This window comes from Mirounga leonina, unplaced genomic scaffold, assembly GCF_011800145.1.
Source record: "Mirounga leonina isolate KUSES-001 unplaced genomic scaffold, KU_Mleo_1.0 Mir_152, whole genome shotgun sequence".
NCBI classification, from domain to species: domain Eukaryota; kingdom Metazoa; phylum Chordata; class Mammalia; order Carnivora; family Phocidae; genus Mirounga; species Mirounga leonina.
In genome coordinates, this window is record NW_023270380.1 from 18,696,745 (window position 1) to 18,706,090 (window position 9,346).

Consider the following 9,346-nt stretch of genomic DNA (forward strand, 5'->3'; position numbering starts at 1 on the left):
GCATAGGTGGGCTCAGAGACAGCCAGAAACGGACCGGATCCAGAAAACAGTATGAGGTGGGTGGGGTGGAGGCGGTAGATCTGAGGGGCTCATTGTCTGGGCTAAAGCAGCAGCTAGCTTCTCAGGGTGACCAGGGCAAAGGATGGCCATTGGCATGGGATCAGTCAGGCTCATCACCAGAGTCCAGGACCTGAGCTGAGGAGTCCAGGACCTGAGGTGAGGATTCCAGCTCCTCAAAGGAGCCCAAAGTCAACTCCTACAGAAGATGTGGACTTAGATTAAAATGAAAGACCTATACAAGACAAAAACACAGTCTTGTGAGCAAGAATAAGTGAGGTCACTGCTACCTTTGTGACGAGATCTACAATATCTCTAATATCAACTCGGGCAGATATGAAAATGTCACCTAAGAGCCTGGGATCTAAGCCAGAGCTTGAGGATACCAGCGGGTAAAAGGTGAAATTCTTACAAACCAAGTGTGTAAAGGGAAGGAGGAGGGAGAGCAAGAGAGAGAAAGTAACAGCAAAAATCTCCCTTAGAAGCAGCCTGTCTAAACACATGAAGAGGAGCACCTGAGTGGCTCAGATGGTTAAGCATCTGCCTTCAGCTCAGGTCATGGTCTAGGGAAGCCTGCTTCTCCCTCTCCCTCTGCTGCTCCCCCTGCTTGTGCTCTCTCCCTTTCTCTCTCAAATAAATAAATAAAATTTAAAAAAAAAATTAACACAGGAAGACATGCTTCTAGCTACCTACTTTAGCCAGTACTAAAAAGCTAACAAAATCAATAATGTAGCTGTCAATTTGCTCCAGAGGAAATCATTGTATGAAATAAAAGTATCACAAGGAGTTTGAAATAGGATAACCAAAAAATAATATCTATTAAATCAGAATATGATATTATGACACAGAAGAGGCATAAATGAAATAAAAACAGGTAAATATGAAAATTAGCTAACTCATTCCATTTGTTGAAAATAAATAATATAGTGATTAATATAAAAAAGAAATCTAGCCCAGAAGGTATCAGTAATTAGTTAAAGAGAGAGACAGAGAGAGAAGATTCCGCATCCCAGAAATAGAGTCAATATTCTTTTAAAGTATACAAGAGACCCTTAAAAATACTGAAGATGTACAAGGTCACAAAGGAAATCTCAATAGATTTCAAAAGGAAAATCAATACCATGTAGGCGGTATCCTCCTACTAAAATACAATTAAATTGTTAAATCAACAATAAGAAATAATTTAAAGAGAGTTAGAGATTTTAAAACTCAATCCCAAAGAACTGCAGACAAATTAAAGTTCTGCATGTCAGTACATGTGGGATACAGTTAACAAAGCATGGAAGAACTTGCTTCTGTGTAGGACGTAGAATATTTCAGGAGACCGTTGCTACCCCCCAACAATCACAACTAGCTGGATAGGCTACAAAAATCACAGTTGTTTCAAACTACTCAGAAAGCGAAGATTCATGCACAATAAAGTAGCCTTAAGAGAATTAATTCCAGAAAGATGACTCTGGCTAAGAAAGTGGAGACTCACCATTGCTATCAGCCCCAAAGAGTCAGCAGAAGAAGAGAAGTCTTCCATGGATGGGGATCAAGAGAAGCCAGATGAATTTTTAATGATAATACAAGGCACGTGTGTGCTGGTGTGATAGGTTAGAGTAACCAGCTCCAGCCAATGAGTGAGTCTTCACCCAGGGACAAACCCAGCCCCATGGGCCATCCCCGTGAGCAGAGCGGTGGGCCCATGGCTCAGAGCAGGACAGGACGGCCGGGAGAGACACACTGGACATTCGTTCCCAAGGCTGCAGGTGGACCGAACGCTGCTGGAGGTCTCGCCAAGCTACAGGACCGTTCTCAAAAGACAAGGCAGCGGCGATCCAGTGTGCCTGCAGGGCCAAAGTGAAATGTGAAAAAGGTCTTTTCTGATGAGGAGTCAGCAGCTGGGCGTCTGGCGGGCTCAGTAGGTTGAGCGCCCGACTCTTGGTTTCAGCTCCGGTCATGATCTCGGGGTCGTGGGATCAAGCCCCACGTCTAGTTTCGAGCTCAGCATGGAGTCTGCTGGAGATTCTTTCCCTCTGCCCCTCCCCCTACTCTCAGTCTTTCTCTTTCTCTCTCTCTCTCAAATAAACAAATAAAATCTTAAAAAAAAGTTAATCACCACAAATTTTACAAAATGTATTGAAGATGGAAACCTATAGACCGAAGGAGTTCTGAAAACTCCAAGAACAAAAAATACAAAGAAGCAGACATCTAAGCACAGCATACTCACACTGCTGAACACTGAAAAGAGAAAATCTCAAAAGCAGCCAAATGATAAATATTCTCTGTAGGGATTTTTTTTAATGATAAAAAAAGAAATTATAGCCAACTGCTCATCAGACACAACCAATCTAGAGTCAGGATGTGATATTCTTGTCATGCTGAGGAGGAATAAAAACAACTTTCAGCTAGATCTTATATCCAGTGACTGTACTGTTCAAAATGGAATTGAAATAGAGATATTTTCAGTGAGACAAAAGTTGAGAGAACCCTTCTACAGCAGACCTACATTGTAAGAAATGCTAAAAGAGGTAAATAAAGTTAAAATGATAAGAGATCCTTGGAATGTTCAAGAAGGAAGTAAAATTACGAATAACAGTCTTTGAGAAACCAAGAATTTATATTGTAACACCTAGTTTAATCACTAGGACTACATTTGAAAATATATACAACTTTCAAGATGTTACAGAAGAGAAAATGAAATAATAAAATCATTCAATCCAAAAGAAAGTAAAAAAAAAAAAAAAAGACAAGGTAATAGACGAATATTTATTAAGATGGTATATTTACATATACATCGATTTAATTATCCAATTAAAAGATAAAAAGAAAATACCAAATTAAAAAGATATATTTGGTTTGAAATAAATTAACAAGAAAAGTTAAAAGGATGGACTATATATAAAATGCAGAGAATGCATGGGGATAAATTTTTCCAGTCTTTGCCCTTCTAATACTCGCTCTGTATCATATAACTTGTAAAGTTCAAAGTTTCATTTTCAGGAGCAGCCTACATTCTAACAGAAAGTAAATTAGAAGCAATTAATTTAACCACCTGACTTTTTTGCGACATAAGGACGGTATTGACACATACTGCAGAGATCAGGCCATGATGAGTACTATTTTTTACAACAAACAATTTTGGAATATGCATGTGGACTTTATCTTGTTGTTATAAACAAACTATCCCTGGTTTTCTCTGAATGAGAAAATACCAACCATGAGGGGCGCCTGGGTGGCTCAGTCAGTTAAGTGCTGCCTTCGGCTCAGGTCATGATCCCTAACCCGATCCCAGGATCGAGTCCTGCACCGGGATCCCTGCTCAGCGGGAAGCCTGCTTCTCCATCTCCCTCTGCCTGCCACTCTGCCTACTTGTGCTCTCTATCTCTGTCAAGTAAATAAATAAAATCTTTAAAAATAAATAAATAAAAATAAAACACACTGATAATTTTTAAAAAACAGAAAGAAAATATCAACCATGAGCAGTCGATCAGCTGATTTTACCCTGGGCCCAGTCACACTGCCCGTGAGCATGGACACATTCTGCACACATGCACACTCTTCCGTGGCTCTTCCAGCCAGCCGCACTCGCAGCCCTGTGCTCCTCATGTGGGGGTGGGTTCATACCGCTCCACACACATAAAAATACCCAAAAAACAAAAAACCAGGAAACAACCAATACAAAGCGCAGCTTTCAAGTAAATTTTGGCCCTGGACCCACATTCTCAGAATACTCCAGTCCTGCTTTCAGAGGGAACTGTGGAAACCACTGGACGTTCTGACATGTCTCAGCTCCTTAGGGAGGAGAGAGAGGGCAGGTCGTTAACCGCTTTGTAAAACTAGCCGAGGGCTCGGACCATAGTCACACCATGATGACCCACTGCCAATGTCATGTCTGCAGTCCACTCTTCCCCCAGAAGAAGGAATCACAGAAAAACCATGACTAACACCCTTTCCTAACCTGCAGCCCACAGAGGAGAGGGCAATGCCCCATGTGCTGAGGAACACCATACTCTTAAATGAAATCTCCCAAGCGTCCAACCTTAGGGAGAATAATCAAAAACTCTGTTGAGGGGCGCCTGGGTGGCTCAGTCATTAAGTGTCTGCCTTCGGCTCAGGTCATGATCCCGGGGTCCTGGGATCGAGCCCCGCACCGGGCTCCCTGCTCCGCAGGAAGCCTGCTTCTCCCTCTCCCACTCCCCCTGCTGGTGTTCCCTCTCTCGTTGTGTCTCTCTCTGTCAAATAAATAAATAAAATCTTTAAAAAAAAAAAAAAAACTGTTGAATGGCAGAGTAAATACATTATATTTTAAAACAGATACCTTAAATGTATTTGCAACTCCTACTTCAAAATCTTCCATTTTTTAAATTTCTATAATATATGTAGTTCCATTCACGTCAAATAACTTTTCTTCAGTGTTAGTTTCAAACTGGAGAACAGCCAGAAAACACACATACACACATAGAATGAGAAAGGCTTATTCTGGATGATGGGTACGTTTTTACCCACCCCAAAACTGTCAGACAGCAATGATATTCTCAGGATGCATGCTGTTTAAAATGTGAACCTTTAAAGATGAATAATAGCAATAATAGTATTAGTTAAAATACACTTAACTTACCATGAGCAAAGCCTTATTCTAATATTGTTGGTTCTTCCTTAAAAAGACAGCTAACATCTGACCCATTCTAAACACCTGCACTGAGGCATTCTTGATGCAAGCCACCAGTCTCATCCTGGAGTATTGCAAGGACCTCATCACTGGCTTCTACCTCTGCCCCTGGCTGTTCTCAAATCAGCAGCCAGATTTCTGTGCTTCTTTTAAAACACGAATCAGGCCTTGCAGCAACGGCAGCTGTTGGCCCTGCTAATATCCTGCGTGCCTTCTCCATCATTAGATCTCCAGTCATGCCCTGGCCAAGGCTGAGACCATGCCTGACATCGGAAAACAAGAAAATAGGGGCGCCCGCCTTCAGCTCAGGTCATGATCCCAGAGTCCTGGGATTGAGTCCCACATCGGGCTCCCTGCTCATCGGGGAGCCTGCTTCTCCCTCAGACCCTCTCCCCTGTCATGCTGTTTCTCTCTCTCTCTCAAATAAATAAATAAAATCTTAAAAAAAAAAAAAAAGGAGCTAGCTGTTGACCTGCTTACGCACGAGCTAGTGTTGACCCTGTTGCAACACTGCTGTCTTCTCAAAGTCCTCTTCAGAGCTACTGAAATGGGCCCTCTGGTCTTAGAAAGGGGAGTGTCCATGGAAGAGGAGGGAAATAAGAATTATGACAGATTCCTAATTTTCTGCATTTGACCCTCGTAGAAAGTCAAAAGCACAGTGAGCTGTTAGGATTCTGCACTCAGAGGCCAGCAGCAGTGAGACCAGGGAGAAACCTGAGCAGCATTTCCCAGTTAAGACCGATGTAACGGGGGACACCTGGGTGGCCCAGACGGTTAAGCGTCTGCCTTCAGCTCAGGTCATGATCCTGGGGTCCTGGAATGGAGTCCCCGCATCGGGCTCCCTGCTCAGTGGGGAGCCTGCTTCTCCCTCTGCCCCTCCCCTTGCTTGTGCTCTCTCTGACAAGTAAATAAATAAAATCTTAAAAAAAAAAAAAAAAACTGATGTAATGGATTCTTTCAACAAAACCATCCATCCAAAATTCCAAAGCAGGAGTAGTAACCTTGTGGAGTAAACCTTCCAATCTGAATTTAGCTGGTCATGTGAAAACAAAACACACTGAGCTTTTAAGAGAGCAATACTACAAGCCCACGTTTGAGCTTACAATCAAAATGACAGGGGCTCCTGGGTGGCTCAGGTCATGACCTCAGGGTCCTGGGATCGAGTCCCACTCAGGCTCTGTGCTAAGCAGGGGAGTCTGCTTCTCCCTCTCCCTCTGCCCCTCCCCACCACTCCTGCTGTCTCTCTCTCTCTCACTCTCAAATAAATAAAAGCTCTTAAAAAAAATCAAAACGACAGAAGTACAATATTGCAATTTATACACTCACAGTTCATACCTTGAATCTTAAGAAACCAAAGAATAAGAACAAAAGTACGATGGAAGCATATGTGAAAGAATATATATGAAAAATATTCCTTAGAAGAAAAATATACACAGATAAAAACTGAGAAAAAACATAAAGAATTTTTTGGTGCTAAATAAGTTGAAGATCACAAACTGTTCATCTTAAGAATGCGGGGAGACAGAGACGTCTGGGTGGTGCACTTGGTTAAGCACCCAACTCTTGGTTTTGGCTCAGGTTGTGATCTTGGGGTTGTGAGATCAAGCCCCGCATCAGGCTCCACGCCAAGGGAGGTGTCTGCTTGAGACTCTCTCTCCCTCTACCCCTAGCTCTAGATCACATGCTCTCTCTCTCTCTCAAATAAATAAATAATTTTTTAAAAAGAGAGAGAATGGGGGGAGACAAAAATAGCATTTCCAAGTACAAAGAATCAGCGGACAGTGTATATTGAATTGACATGAGTTATGGAGTGAAAATATCTACCTAATTATCAATTTTATGATGATGTGTATATGTGCTCTCTCTATGTAGTAAAGAATTTGGCTGGCCTTTGTCTCTGGTTCCTGGGAGGGAGACTTGAAAGCCTTGGGATTGCCCCAGTGATTGGAGTGTCTCTGTTGGTCACGGGGGCACCTGGGGTCACCTCTGGTTGTCTCCACGAACAAGACTCCAGATGGCCAGAGGGACCAACTGTATGACTAGCAAGTTGGGCTTAGCAGTAAGACACCAGCCCGAACTCTGAGGAGGGGAAGAGGGGGTGAGAGACTGGATTCAACAATGTGGCCAAGGATTTAATCAGTCGTCAGTGCTTTATGAAGCCTCAGCCAAGAGTCCAGGCACCTCGCTAAGTTGAGCATCTCTGGCTGACGTACTCTGAGTACCGTCACACTCCAGTGTGGAGAGGGTAATGCATCTCTAAGGATGACAGAAGCTTCGCATTTGGAACCCTCCCAGACTTTGCCCTATGCCTGTCATTTCCTTTGGCTGGTTTTAATCTACATGCTTTTGCTATAATAAATTTGTCATCTTTAAATATAGCCCTTTTCCTGAGTTCTGTGAGTCATTATAGCCAATTATCAAACCTGAGGGTATTTGTGGGAAATGCTAAATGTGTAGCCAGCTGAATAGCCTGAGCATGGCCATGAGCACCCCAAGTATGTGGCTGGTGACCGAAATGAGGACAGTCATATAGGGATTATTCCCTCAGACTGGGCAGGTGGCCTGACTCCAGGCATGACATCAAATTTTGTATAAACTCTAAAATATTTTTTAAACTCGCATTGTACAGTAGAATCTAATTTTTCTTTTTACATATGTACACTCAAAAGAGAAGTCAGATGATGGCACTCCTCAGTCCCAAATCCTGCAGGTGCTCCCACTGTACTCAGGGGAAGCCAAAGTCCTTCTTTGTACTTCTCCAGGCTGCTCTCTGGCCTCTCCAAAACGCTGGCCTCTGTCCTCCTGGCGGGAGAGTCCCCGTGTCCCTGTGGCTCCTATGCTGGCCACCCCCCACCCCACGCGGGACTCTCCTCCCCGATACCAGCACAGCTCATTCCTGGCTTCTTTCAGGATTGTTTCGATCTCTGGTTTCCTGTAGTCTAACAAGGATACATCAAGGTGTCGTTTTTCTGGCATTTATCCTGCGTGTTGTTCTCTGAGGTCCCTGGATCTAGGGTTTGGTGTCTGACATTGATTTAGGAAAATTCTCAGTTGTTATTTCAAATATTTCTTCAGTTCTTTTCTCCCTTTCTTCTCCTTCTGGTATTTGTACTACGCACATTGTCCCACAGCCCTTGGATATTCTGTTCTGCTTATTCAGTCCTTTCTCCAGTTGCTTTTTCATTGGGAAGGTTTTTATTGCTATATTCTCGAGATGAGAGACTGTTTCCTCAGCCATGTCTCACCCACGGAGCCCATCAAAGGCATTCTTCATTTCCGTTAGTGACTTTGATCCCTGGCATTTCTCTTTGGTTCTCTCTTAGGATTTCCATCTCTCTGCTCACCTTGCCCATCTGTTCTTGATACTGTTTACTTTATCCATTAGAGCTCTTAGCATATTAATCACTATTGTTTTAAATTCCCCGTCTGATAATTCTAACAAGCCTGCCACATCGGAGTGTGGTTCTAAGGGTCTCTCTGTCTCTTCAAGCCGTGTTTTTTGCACTTTTGTATGTCTTGTGATTGTTTTTCTTGATAGCAGGACATGAAACGCTGGGTAAAGGGATGCCGGAAACCAGTATGTGGTGTTGAGGTGTGTGCGGGATGCGATGGGGGGTCCAAGGACGGGGTCTCAGCCTCTTAGTGAGCCTCTGGACTGTAAACATCACACATGCTCCTCAGCTCCCCTGCCGCACCCTTGGGTGGGACAGGATGGCTAGAGGGGCTGGAATTGGGTATTTCCCGCCCCCCAAGTCAGTTACGCTCTGACGAAACCCCAGCGGGTCAGGCTCTGGTTAAATAGTTTCTCTGGAGGGCAGGCATCCTTTGGAAGAACAGATGCTCTAGGTTATTTCAAAACAATTCCTTTTCCCTCTCCTGGCTGGAAGCATGAGAGGAGTTTTCTCCGATATTCACTGTGTGAGCCGAGCAGAGTTTAAGAAATAAAACTCACAAAAATGTGGGGAATCCCCCATGACTGGGTCCCCTGGCAATTTATCTCTCTTGGGGTAGGAAACGTTACTGTGGGGTTTCTGCTCTGGTGGGCGGTGATGACCTGTATTTACTGGTCAGTGTCTCAAACTTGGGGGGAAGTGACCCCACTTCTTTCATGGATCCAAGAAGAGTTGGTTGTTCAGCTTGTTCAACTATTTGTGAAGACAGAATGGTGACTTTGAAGCTCCTACATGAGGAACCAGACATGAGAACGCTCCTCTCTCCATCAGACCACACACTGCCCTCTCCCAGCCCCACTGGAAACTCTGGGACAGGGGTCATTTCCTATCTGTCTTTCCATGTATGCTCTTTGCCATGTGGCCCCCAAATGATGATCTATGTAGTGACATAGCTGTGGGCCATCACCTGTCTGCCTTCTTTTTTCTATCAAAGGGAAGCTTTGACTCAAAATAACACAATGTAATAGAGAGTTTGTCCCTAGATTCGAGGTGGAGTGGATATTAATGGCTAATGTACCTCTTTTATGATTCACCTAGGCCTTGAAAACAGAGTAAAGAAAGCGAGAGTCCCTCAGAATGACAGTGGGGACCCACTGATCCCAAACAGAAGATAGATACATAGATAGATGATAGATAGATAGATAGATAGATAGATAGATAGATAGATAGATAGATAGAT